Genomic DNA, 12,705 nt, shown 5'->3' with positions numbered 1-12,705 from the left:
CACTTAAATTCGTTTTCAAAAAGAGAACAGTGACGTCCCCCAAGGTCCTGGCACGGCCTTCATCAGTTTGCCCTCTATCATACTTTCAGCCTGGCTTACTGATTAAACACAGGCTCTAGGCATTTGCAGTCTCCTCCCCAAGCTTGTTTTACGGCAGATGGAAAACAAACTCCATCATCTCTTCCTGCTTTTTCGAGAGGAGTTCCCCTTGCAATCCAGTTGGCAGGCACTGGACGGGAGTCAGAAGATCTGGGTTCTAGTCTCAGCTGTGCCAGCTGGCTCCACGGTCCTGGAAAAAGCACTTAAAAGCTCAGGACTGTTTAGCTTGCAGATTCTTTTCCAAAACTACTTGCTGTATTTGTATAGCCCATAGTACCATGCGCTGATGCTTCCTCCTCATCTCCCCTACTTCTAAATCTCAACTGGGACCTGCAGATGCTACTTGACTCCAAGAGGTTCAAGTCCTTTGCTGTTGATGCTGTCTTGGGGCACAGACATTATTGCCACGCAGTTGGCCTGCACTACCCATGCAGTTCAGTGCAGCTATCAACTGAGCTTGGCCTGGAAAGAGCACCCCCACCCTCTCTTGGTCCCCACTGACGTTGGCCCAACTCGGCTCTATGTAACAGAGAAGTTGGGGCCCCCAAGGGCCAGGGCTGCAGGCTCTCCTGGAGGCGAAAGCAAAAATCACACAAGTGTTACCAGCACAGTGGTTAGTCCCACCACTCCAGTCCAGCCCTGAAGCTGATCAGACAACACTGATGCACTTAGTGCACCTAATTCCTCAATGAAACACTCCCCCCTGCAGCAAGCATCTGCTCCCAGCCACCACCCGCTGCTAGCGATTAAATCAAAGTTTCAGCAAGGCTTCCCTCCGGCAAACTAAGGGCTCCTCTGCTGTGCCAAGACTCAGGCTCTGTGAAGCAAATGCTTACCAGCACCTGAAGAGTGGGCTGGTCAAATAGTTCAGAAGGATACCACCGTAGTGGCTGCATGGGTTTGAGCTATTCTCAAAGCGCTGCAGTGTCGCTCAATCAGCGACAGCAGACAGTCTTCATTGCACAGGCTTTGGCAGCGGTTACCACCTCTCTTCCAGTCTTGCTTAACACACCGCAAGAGGTTGCCAAAGGGGAAGCTTCCCCCCAGCTGCACCCACCCCAGGAGCGGAAGCAAGTTCAGTTGCTGGCAGGGCTGCTGCAGTCTCTGCAGAAAGTGAAACCGCTTTAAGCTTCTCTCAGAGGAGCAAAGAAATAAAGAAAGATGGCACATCTTTTCTTGCAAAGAAGGAAGGAAAATGCTTCTTCTGAACAAAGTCTCCTGACAAAGGGCCATGCTCAACAGATCTGCAGGGGATGGGGAGAACAAGATGCTTCATCAGCTACTGAATACATGTACCGCCAAAAGCAAAGCTGGCAGCCCCCCCCCCCTTGCTAATCCAATACAGCAGCCAGATTCTTCTATGGAGGTGCAGATTAATGACTTTTACACCTAAAGCGCAAAATCTACGTGCTGGGTGACCAGTGCATCCTACCTCTAAAACAAGGGGCTTCACTTCAGGAACCAGAAGGGGATCTTTCCAAAAAAGGGAATAGAAGAAGAGGTAATTTTTATCATTTTAAAATGCTACTAGGACCCTAAACCAGTTTTTACAGAAGTCAACTGGTTTCTAAACTCAAATATATTTAAAAAAAAACAAAACAAAAACCAACCCTTGCTTGGGAGACTGTTTAACCACAATTCTACAGAAATTTGCAAGGTGACGTACGCCAAGAAACCAATCAAGCATGAAAGCATCAGGACATCATCCTATGCTCCAAGGGCAGTGGTTTATTATCAAAAGGAAGCACATGGTAAAATTTAGTAGGCGAGCCAAGATCTGCATTGAACAGGCACGGGTGCTACCCTCCCTCAATTTCTATGGCAGGGTGAAGGAGCTGCCTCATAACAAGGTGCTCAACCCGTTTACTTTCCACCAACCCAACAAGGCTCTAGAGCTCAGAAACCAAAAGCAGCAAAAAAATCTTAAGGCGCCACCATTGGCACGGGAGAGGAGAGAGAACTGCAGAGCCTGCTAATTATTAACAGTATTAGAGAAGATCTGCATAGCATCGCACAGCAGGAAGATATGAAAGCTGATTTTTTATTTTATTTATTTATTATTTTTTTTAAAAAGATTCGTATGATGGGGGGGGGGGAGAGGGAAAAAATAGGAGAGGGAAAAGGGTTGTCAAGAGGTTTCTCTGCTTCTGGCAAAGATGTTCTGCACTATGATGTTGCAGATCAGCCGACTCCAACTTCTTGATGCAATGAACCCATCCTGAACATCTCCACGTTAGTGAGTGAGTGGTCTCAGAACAGTTAGGTCGCATCTCAGACGCTCCCGCGTCACAGGAAGTTATGCGGATGTGCCAAACAGGCCAGCAGAGTCTCTATAGCTCTGTACAAGATACATCCTAGGTGCCTTGCCAATGCCAGCTGCAAGTCAAGCAGCATGTACAGACAAGGCATTTTCTCAAGGCTCTTAAAAATAGCCAGTTCTTTCCCTCCTCCTGGCAATGCAACTGGCACAGAGTTCAGCTTGAAACGCATTGTAATTCTTTATATAGATCCTGCCACACCAAACCAGACCAGCTGTCCCTCCTGTCCGGCATCCTGTCTCTACCGGGAATCAATACCAGGGCTTCTGGAGGGAGATTCTGGCATCTTGAACATCAGGGTTTTAGCAGCTGCCCCTTGTAAGCATCTCAATGATGAAGAGGGTAGTCTTCCTCAAGATGTCTCATTTGTGATTTAATATGCACCCGGGGCATAAATGTCAAGGTTAGCATGAGACACTGACATGCGATGGCTCTGCATGCTGGCAATGGCACAAGATCCTGGGTTTGGTCACATGTACACAAGTGTGGCTAAAACAATGCATGTGGCATGGCACATTTATTATATTTCACCTTCAACTTCATCAGCTGCTTCACAGCAGGGCTGTCGATACAAAAATTAGCAGATACCTTTCTCCTCTGATGGGAACGGATTGGCAGATACTAGTGCAATGCCGGGAAGCCAAACCCCAACCGAACTATGCCCTCAAGAAAGCTAGCCCTGACTCCCTGCAGGCAGAAGCATTTGTGCATCCGCAAACAAAAAGGCTGGGATTAACTCGGCTCAGATTCCGATTAAGCTGCTTCAGATCTCTGTATTCCTAGAGATCGGCAGGGCTTGTCTCTGGATCAGCCGAGAGGTACTATCCCCCCCACAAAAGCACGAAGAAGCTGCGGGGTTTAGTACACAGACTCATGAGTTCAGTTTGTGGCTCCAACCGGCCGTGCAACCTTAGGCAAGTTGCTCCCCCACCTAGTTTGCTCCCCCCCTGCCCTTCCTGGTCCATGCAGCCTTGCTGCTACTGGAAGGCAAAGATGGTGCCCACCCCCCGGGGGTGCATTTTTGTGGTGGGATCTCCAGGTGATAGCAGGAGAGTCTTTTCATAGCTAGGGAAAACGGGGAACAGGTTACAGTGACAGGCCCACAATCTTTCACGAAAACTCAGCTCCCAGTCCATTCCTGTGCAGCCACGGGCTAAAGGAACAAGCAGCGCTGAATGCGATTCTGGTGTAGCAGACTTACAGGTTCTTTATTCTAGAAAAAGCAGTAATGAAGCTAAGCAAGGGAAAGGAAGGACAGGACATATTTCAAAATGCATGTTATAGTCATGGGACCTACCAGAAACTAAGCTGACAGTGTAAGTAGCAGCAGGATCCAAAGAGACTGACAAGCTGATTGTCTGAAACCAATCTCCTGGCGCATGCAGGATACAGACCTGCTGCAAGTGCTGAGAAATTTACTGAGAGACCCTTCCCATGTCCCCACACTGCAGCTGCAGCTCTGACCTTCCCCACACCTCTCCCCTTTGCTCCTCTTCAACATCCTGCCGATCCAGAATATTTTGGCTGTAACATAATGATCAAATGCTATTTTGAACAGTTTAGCACTGTGGTTTATGGGACTATTTCCCAGGCAGCCCTTACAATCCAGAAAGCTTGTCCGATGAGCTCAGTTTCCAGGTACACTTAGTGGTGTCTGAATCACCGTGGGTGCCACAAGCCCGACTGTCACATGCTCAGATGACTGCCAGCAAGAATCAACCCAGCCATCTGCACATGGCTCCTGCTGAAGCTAACAATGAGCACGGATGGATTGCAGACATCCCTTGTTTTTATGCAAGGGTTGCAGACAGGCTATACTGGGGACAAGGTTGATGATCATCAGATGTGGCGAGTTACACTTTCAGAGCCATAGCTCTGCGCTCCAGATAGAATCTTTTGGAGGAAATGGCGCAAAGCTGTGGTTTGGCAAGTATGTCTCCACTAAGACAGCACCTGTACATTGTGTTACACTAGGCAGAAAGTATGGCACATTTTTCCTCTCTCCGAGGCCAGGCCGAGGAGACGGAGACAAGAGCATGGAACAAAAGAAAAAAAAGAGGAAGAGACAGGGAACAATAGGTTATTGCAACCATTAAGCACTTAGGTGGAATTATTCTGTTTCGCAGGACTTTGCACAAATTACTCATCAACGCTGCTGTACTGCAGTGTAAGCATTTTACAGCTGAGAAAACTGAGGCACAAGGATTTAAAGAACTTGTCCAAAGCTGGTACATGCCAGTTGCAACACTCTTGGCACGGCAAGTTAGTCATATGCTTAGTTATGAATTAGGGTGGGGGAGATAGATGCCTGCTGCAAATGAGAAAACACATAGCAAAGCCTTACCCGAGAACAAAGGGTAAGGGGGAACGGATGGGACACACCCTTATCAGTGCATTGAAGATTTCGCATGGTTTGCTACTGTTAGTTAGAATGAGGATTATAAAACTCAGGAACTCCTCCTTCTGCCTTAAGACCAGGTCTCTTAAACCTCTGACTTGACTTAAAACCCTTTGGGGATAAACATCCCCAGAGTCACCGCAATCAGTAGTGCACTTTGAATATTGGCCTGAAGTGCAATGAGAGTCACGTGGAGGAAGGTTCCCAGGCTGAGTCAGATACCAGTGGTTTGTATTGGTAAAAATTCCTCCTAAACCCTAGGAGTCCTGTAGAGAAGCTGGACTAACAGCGTAGACACTACAATACTTTCCAAAGTGCCAGAGCCTTTCATAAGAGACTTATGGCTATGATTTGCTGTATCCATAAAGATATTTCCAATACTGACATCAGTAGGCTTCAAGTACTTCTTGCAAGCAAGGGCAACAGGAGTACAGACAGATTTATCCAACTGCTTCACCCCTATTCAAGAGGCTGCTTTTCCAAACTCATCTACCTAAGTTGTTCGGCTTCACCTTGCCTAGTACTGCCAAAGGCTTTAAAAATATTTACAGGCACCGCTCCCATGAGGAAGTGCCATCACCCAAGCATAGGGTCTGCCAAACATTAGTTTCATCAGGACAAACAAAGGCAGAAGCTCATATTCTACCAACTAGTAGCACTGGAAAGACTAGTTGTAGCAACTGAAGGAGTTTTAGCAAGAGGGATTAGCCCCGCTGTCACCCACGTTGCAAGACAGCTGCCATCTTGGCCTTCAGCACCCTTTCCGGGGTTTTGCAAGGCTGCCCTCTTCCTGTGGTCAGCCCTTCGGCCAGGCACATTCCTTGCTTTTGTTTCTAGACAGGAATTCAACACAAAAAGCGTAGTTCTTTGCAGATAGAATGGCTGGATAGAATGGCGTGGCAGGTTGTACCCGGCCCGCGGGCCGCATTTTGCCCACCCGACTTAGCATGACACCTCTTAGACACAGCTGCTCCTTGCACCGCAGATGGTCACTGCTTGACCAGGGCCAAGCTAAGAATGCACATCCTGTACAGAGACCAGATAAATCTCATGATGCAGCTGGCCCTGGTATCTAACCAGAACAGACGGCCTTGCCAAGTACCTGGATGGTGAGCTCTGTAAGCCCAGCAGGAGAACAATCAATCTCTCACATTCGTCCCAAGTCCCCTGGGCTGGCGTGCCCAGCCGTGAAGGAAGAGTTGACAGTTCTTACTAGATTTGTTGAAACGGCTGGTCTAGCCCAGAGCAGCTGTTCTAGCTTGGAAAGCCTCAGGTGCCTCTGAATAAAGGGGTGCTTAGAAGCAGCCGTGTAATTTTCCTGCCACTAATCCTCTCAGACAGTTTGCCACTGTGTACTCTTGTCAATCCTGCCTGGGAATGCAGCCAGTGGGAAAGCACAGTGCCGGGGATGGCTCCCAGATGAGCTCTTCTGCAGGCCCCGCAGGTTCGATTACTCTTCTGGGTGGGAAGGGGTCTCTTGCTGTTCTGGGTCCCCTCCAGCCCATCCCCACTGCAAGAAAAAGGGGTTTAGTGAGCTAATATATATTAAGTCAATCCCTGAAACACGTTTTAAGATGCACGAACGCTTGCCCTGTTGATCCCAAGTGATCAGGCTGCCTGGCTGAAATGGGAAGGAAGTGGCATCCGAACTTAACACTGGAAAGGACCTACTGGGCCATCAAATCCAGTCCCTACAACTGCCGGCAGCCACATCTTCGCCAGAAACTAATCAAGCTCCAGCTTCCCTTCCCTCCCAAAGTTACTTTCCTCTGCTAGTCCTGCTCGGAGGCTCGCTCTCTGTGGTTAAGAGAGGGGGTGTAGAACAGAAACATTTACACAAATAGATACCCCTTTATTTATACGCTGCACTTATCACATGGCAAGGGAACAGAAAAAGGTTAATTTGGAACTGGGTTTTGAGAGCAGGCTAACATTTGGTGCCTGCTACCTTCTCTCTCTAGATTTGGGGGGGGGGGGTGTCTAAAACACTAACCAATTGGGCACACCCACATCAGGTTTCACTGGACATGGGAGCTGCACCAGACCAGAACAAGCTGCATTTAGAAAGGCATTTCCTCTGCAATTAAGCTGCCATAAATTTAAAATAGCAGATGTTTACCTTAGGAGCTATTTGTATTAAAGAAATCCCCAGGATCCTTCACCAACCAGTCTCCTCTCATATTGCAAGAGCAGTACAGTCCAGTTAACTCCCAGTTTACTTATTCACAGTCTGTACAGTAAATTTATACAGTCGGCACGTCCAGCTGAACCTCTGCTTTAGTCTTGTGACATTAGCTGGATCATCCGTTTAGGAGCCAGTGGAGGGAGAAGAGGAATGAAACTTGAACATTTCCTCCATTGTCCAGAGTTTCCATTCCCATATCAAAAGCTCTACTCTGCTGAGACAGCAAGATTGGCCAACAGAACCAGTTGTCAGGACCAAGATTTTTCTAGCAAGAATTCCTTCCTTCCCCCTTGAAACCTGTTAACAATGACTCACTGTGGCTTAATGGCAGCTGCGCTGGTGGAAGCAATCCACGTTCGGGTCCCAGAGTAGCACCTACCAAAGCGGCTCCCTCCCCTCCCTCTAGTGGCAGAGGGGCAAATCAACAGATGCTTTAAAAGGCTCAGCACGCAAATCTTGTACCACAATCTACACAAACACGCAGGTTTGGGCCTGTCGTAGCGGCCAAGAAGGAACTTTAGTGTTTCTTAGGTCATTAGCCATGCTTGCCAGTGGCCAGAAAGAAATCATTTCCCCAGGCTTCAGGCCCATCAAACCAGACTGCAACTGGTAACCAAGAGAGTTTTCCAAGATTATTAGAGGACTAGAGTCCTAAAGTGGGTTCCCCTTGCACCTCAGCATCCCATGGGGTTCTTTTTCTTGCCTTAAAAACCTAAAGGAGCATTTTACACTATGGCCCCAGTTGTATTAATTGTCTAACAGCGCAGTAATAGTGTTCCTACAGCACTGTCAGCCAGAATAACAAACCTGCGAGCAAAAAACTCTGGTCCTTTTACAGACCCCTGCTCTTAAGTATTAGCCCACCACTGTTTTCAGCAGGTCTAGATGCCCACGTAGCTCACTCAAGAAGACTGGCCTGAAGAACAAGAGCCCCACTTCAGAAGCCAGCACCACTTCATTTGTCTTGTTTTGCCTCAATTCCCAGCGCACACTTAAACAAGGAGCGTCACACAGAACAGGCCAACATCAGCCTCAGGGCACTGAGACACGCAGCTTCCTGGTTTAACTCGCAGTGCTTCCCAAAAAGTGCCATGAGTTAGACTGACCCTCCCAACCCAGACATTCGCTGTTGGATGGAGGACTGAGCTCCACGTTGGAGCCAATCCAGCAAGAGAGGCTGTGCGTCTGCAGCCTCTTCCACTTGCCCTGCCCTGTTTCTCCCAGCTCTGGTGCAGGATGGGAGAAGGCGGTAGGGGAGGGAGGTCCGTTCTGGGATTTGCCCAGCCTGAGCTGGAGGTGGGGGGGGAAGGAGCTCCAATCCACCTGCCCCACCCTCCAGCGTAGGCTGGGCAAACCCCAGACAGAATTTCCTCCCCTGCCTTCTTCCCCTCCCATCCTGAAGACAGCACCAGGGACGGGGCTGGACTGCTTTAGCTCAGCCTTGCTCCTGATGTATACTAACAGAAGTTAATGAAGGTGTTTTGCTTTGGAGCACCTTCATCTTAACCCTCGGGTAATAAGGATTCATTTGGTGTTCGATTGGGCGCTTTTTAAAAGCGCACCGCATCTGTGCGCTTCTGTCAGTGCATGACTGTACGGTGCTTTCAGTGGCTGATTATGTGACAAAAAAAAAGTCACTGCTGTCAGCACCCTCAGTCTGCATTCAGTGGCCACCACGAGGCTGGAATACACCGCAAGTAATGGACAGCAGCAAGTTTGCAAGAATACATGGGATTTCTAGACTATCAAGCCACCCCTGCTGAGCAACAAGCCCCTTCCACTTCACCCATGCCCAAGCCCTGCTTTTAGGCAGCGTGCACAGCTTAGGTGCTGGGGCATGCAATCAAAACTCTCAGGGCAATGCTACTGTTCTCCATTAGGCTACTTCCTTCCCCTTCACTCCCTCTCCCCACCCCCAAGCTAGCACAGCACAGCATCGTAAAAAGCTGAAAATCAACATGAGATCCTTAATACAGGCTTTCAGTTTGCCTCCAGGGGCACCTTGCTTTTAGTTTCAAACAAAGGAGCTTTCCACAAGCATACACAAGGAGTGCGGTGCCGTAAATGGATCCCCTCTTCTAAGCATGCTTGCAAGGGTTCTAGATCAGGCTGAAGAGGCAGAAGTGGTTTGGTGTCGGGAACAGGATTCAAGTCGCATGCAACAAGGTCTGCTCCAGGACCAGCTAAGTGCAGGCAGAGCTCCCCTTCTTCTGGGAGCAAAAAGCCTTTGCAGTTTTCGGATCATTTCAACACTACTAGGGCTGCCAAACTGCAACCTCCTCCTTCCTCTTTTCATTTAAACTGCATTAGCTGTGTCACAAGTGCCGTTAAACAGAAGAGCAGAAATCCCCTGCAACTGAAGCAGTTGCCGAGCACTAGATTACTCAGCCTGCCTGTTGCCTTCAAAAGGTTTATTGTGTCTGAAGCATAACTACAGTAAGTGCTTCTACATCAGCCGCGTGTCTGCCAGAGGGGAAGTCTGGTGGTGTGGATGTTTGGCAGTGCTCATCAGCTTTTTAAGAAAATGGCATTGTCAAGAGCCTTGGCCAAGCACAGGAGACAGATTCCACTCCCTGTCTTACAGCAGACGCTTCCTCTCCCCACTTTTGCCCCTTCCCAGTTTCCCCTATAAAAACAATTTTTAAGCGACGTTTGAGGGATACAAGATGCACTCCCTTTGCTGGCTGCCTGTACCGACAGGCCAAGGAGTAACTGAGCTCCAAAACCTGAATTCTTGCCACCTCCCACACAACTCCCACCCAGCGTCAGTCTCTCCAAGTTCAGGTTAAGAAAAATTGGGACAGTGCACGTTTGAAACCTGGCTCGGATACGGCCTGTTCTGAACTAAAGCTGTTCCCCGGCAGGACAAAGGCAAAAGCAGCACGTTGGGTCTGGTGTAAAGCAAAGCAGTGCAGAGCAGGGGGCTCAATTTTTAAAAAGGGAAACTCAAGACTTGGATTCGAGTCCCAGGCCTGTTACCGCTTTGCTGCACGACTCCGGGTGAATCTTTCACCTCTTATCTCGGTTTCCTAACCCGTAACGGTTCATTAACTGGCCTTTGTTGACAGGGACAGGCTGTGCTATGGAGGAGCTTGTTGCATTATTCAAGTATCAGATTGAGTTGAATCGCCCACTACTCCAAATCCGAAAGCATCAACCCTTAGGCAGCATTAGCTCTGTTCTACGGCCTTGGGTATGAACACAGCGTGCTTAGTCGTACAACTGAAGATCAGACTGCTTTGCTAGCCTCTTTAGGCACAAGACAGCACACTCACAAACTTCAATTTTTTTCCTCGGAGAGGAAAAAAAAAAAAAAAAAAAAAGAAGAAAAGCACTATTTCAGTTCTCTCACTCTAAGAACGTAGAGTTTCATTTTCTTTTCCTTCCAATTTTAGGTTCCTTTAATGGCTCAATTAGCACTGACCTTTTCTGGCTTCACCACCGTCTCAAGAGTTCACCCAGTTTTGCTCATGTTCGGTAAACAGACATTCACAGCTTCACAGAGTGAGATCCACACCCGTTTCCTCCCAGACTCTGAAGATTGAGATCGATTATAGGGATTGTTCTAGTTTTGATCTGTTTGCATCTGAACACCAAGCAACGCTCGTTTAAATAAAAACTTGGTTGAGGGTCTCCCCCCCCCCCCCCCCCCCATTTAAAGAAAAAAACCCCAACAACACAGGTTTAGTTGAACTTCAGGTCCACATTGGATTCTGAGTTCTGTTTTCAAACGTAAAAGGGCTGAAGTCAGATTTAACTAGAAAGGTCAGTTTTTTTAATAGCCCCAACTAGAGAACTTGTATTCCAAAAGAAGAAAAAGTCTGCTTGAACACTATGAGGGTAACTGCAATTATATTGATTCAATCCTTGTCTCATGTCAATCCTGGGCAGAGCACAGACCAATCACTTGCCTCCACCCATCAAAACTACCAGTGCATGAATTTATTGGGAGGTGGGGGGGGGTGCAGAAGAGAAGGGTTCTTCTCAAGCCATTGGTTTTCAGACAAAAATAAGAGAACAGCTCTAAAAGCAAATGTTAACTGTTTCCTGACTACCTACGTAATTTCCTGATTTATTATATCTGTGACGAGCTGCTGCGTAACGAGATTCCAAGCAGGAAGGTGCACGCCACCTTGAACGTCACTATGGGATGCACAGATTCTCAGGTTAAAACATTTAGAGAGCTCCTAGTAGCCTGCAAGAAGAGATCACGCACTGCAATTCGGAGAACAAGAGGCAAGTGGAACGGGCCGCACAGACAGCACTATGGAACTGGGAAAGAGCAAGGGATAGATAGGAGGTGGTAGGGAAGAGTCATCTCTTTAAATTCAGCTTGCAGCAAACCCCAGGATCTTCAGACAGGCAGCAGCTGGTCACCGTGAGAGCCAACATTAGCAAGCACAGTAGGTTTTTCCATGGTGTTCCACCGGCAGGGTGAAGACCGAAATGCATTGAGCTCCTCTGCTCTTCTCATCTGACATCAGGTGCTAGTCACTGCCCTTTTCAGGAAGTAAGCAATTCCAGTAAAAGTCTGCCAATTCAGGCCAACATGAGCTCTTGGCCGGTAAGCAAAGAGATGGTGCCAGGCATGGCCAAAATGCCCTCCCTACAGCCAGTGAGCAATAGGGCAAGTCTTTCATACAAGGCTTTTACCCCACCCACCACTCTGCTAGCAGAGGCTGCTGTAATTTAGTGCAATACTTCCTGGAGCCTTTTTGTTAGCAATCTTGAAAATGGGATCTCCAAAAGGGAGAGCGAGGATCTTATCTATGCATTCTGGCACCCAAGGGCCTTGGGGGTCCCATTTCCCCAGGAAGCACCAGAGGCATGCAAACGGTATAGGAAACCCATTTCTTTCAGTCCCATCGCATGTTGGTCCCTCCAGTATTTCCAGCTGGACCTGTTCTGCAGAAAAAGCTAGACACCAACTCCAGAGGCTGAAATTTCTTCTGAAGAACAAAATGTTCAACATGAACTGCGGTTACTCATTTGTCAGCATCAGATGTTCCCAGTCAGAATCGGGCAAGGCCGCGCTGTCCATTCCTCAAAAGAAAGGGAGCTGCCCCAAGAAGCCCAGAGGCAATGACTTCTTCCAGTTCGCAGGCAAAGTGAGAGCACAAAAGTCAGAAGAGACATTACAAGGGCCTCCTAAGCCTTCAAGCATGGACCCAGCATTGATCCCTACTATTTCAAATTACAGCATGTAGCTAAGCATAAGCAATGCCCTGATAGCATTTCAGCTAATGCCGTTACTTTGTTACACTGAGAATCCTCTTAACCATGACCCTGTGTGTACACCTTTCCATGGGTTCAAAAGAAAATTGGACCAATCCTTGGGACCAGAGTTTATCCAGTGCCAAACTCTTCAATTTCCCCCGAAATCTGGAGAAGTGCAGAAGGACCCTTGCAGCACTTGGCAAGCTCAGATCTTGTCCATGTGCAAATAGAAGTAAGCCTGAATTTAAAAGTACCTGATGCCTTGTACTTAGCAAAAAAAAGGAGGTAACTCACTTTGTATGAACAGCTTGATCCAATATAACCCAACGCAACACATCAGAGCCAATTGTAACTGGAGACGGTGGTCTTTGCCATTTACAAATGGAGTAATCTGCTTCCATAATATCAGTCTGGCTCTTAGTTCAGGAACAGCACTCTGAGATCCCACCCCCATGGGCTTGATTAAAGGCTTATATGGATAAAGGGTT

The 12,705-nt window shown here is 48.0% G+C and overlaps 1 protein-coding gene across 2 annotated transcripts in view; it reads right to left on the bottom strand.

Moving 5' to 3' along the window:
* Window positions 1–12,705, bottom strand: part of SPSB1 (splA/ryanodine receptor domain and SOCS box containing 1) — a 69,710-nt gene that overhangs the window by 17,118 nt on the left and 39,887 nt on the right. Inside the window, exon 1 of one of the 2 annotated variants that reach the window (XM_006035457.3) lies at window positions 6,029–6,683. The exons of the other annotated variant lie outside the window; for it this stretch is intronic. The gene's annotated coding sequence lies outside the window, so the exon portion shown is untranslated. Of the gene's footprint in view, window positions 1–6,028; window positions 6,684–12,705 lie in introns of those variants that run through there. 2 annotated transcript variants of the gene reach the window in all.

Source organism: Alligator sinensis, unplaced genomic scaffold, assembly GCF_000455745.1.
Source record: "Alligator sinensis unplaced genomic scaffold, ASM45574v1 scaffold457_1, whole genome shotgun sequence".
NCBI classification, from domain to species: Eukaryota; Metazoa; Chordata; order Crocodylia; family Alligatoridae; genus Alligator; species Alligator sinensis.
This window is presented reverse-complemented; position numbering and strand designations above follow the sequence as displayed.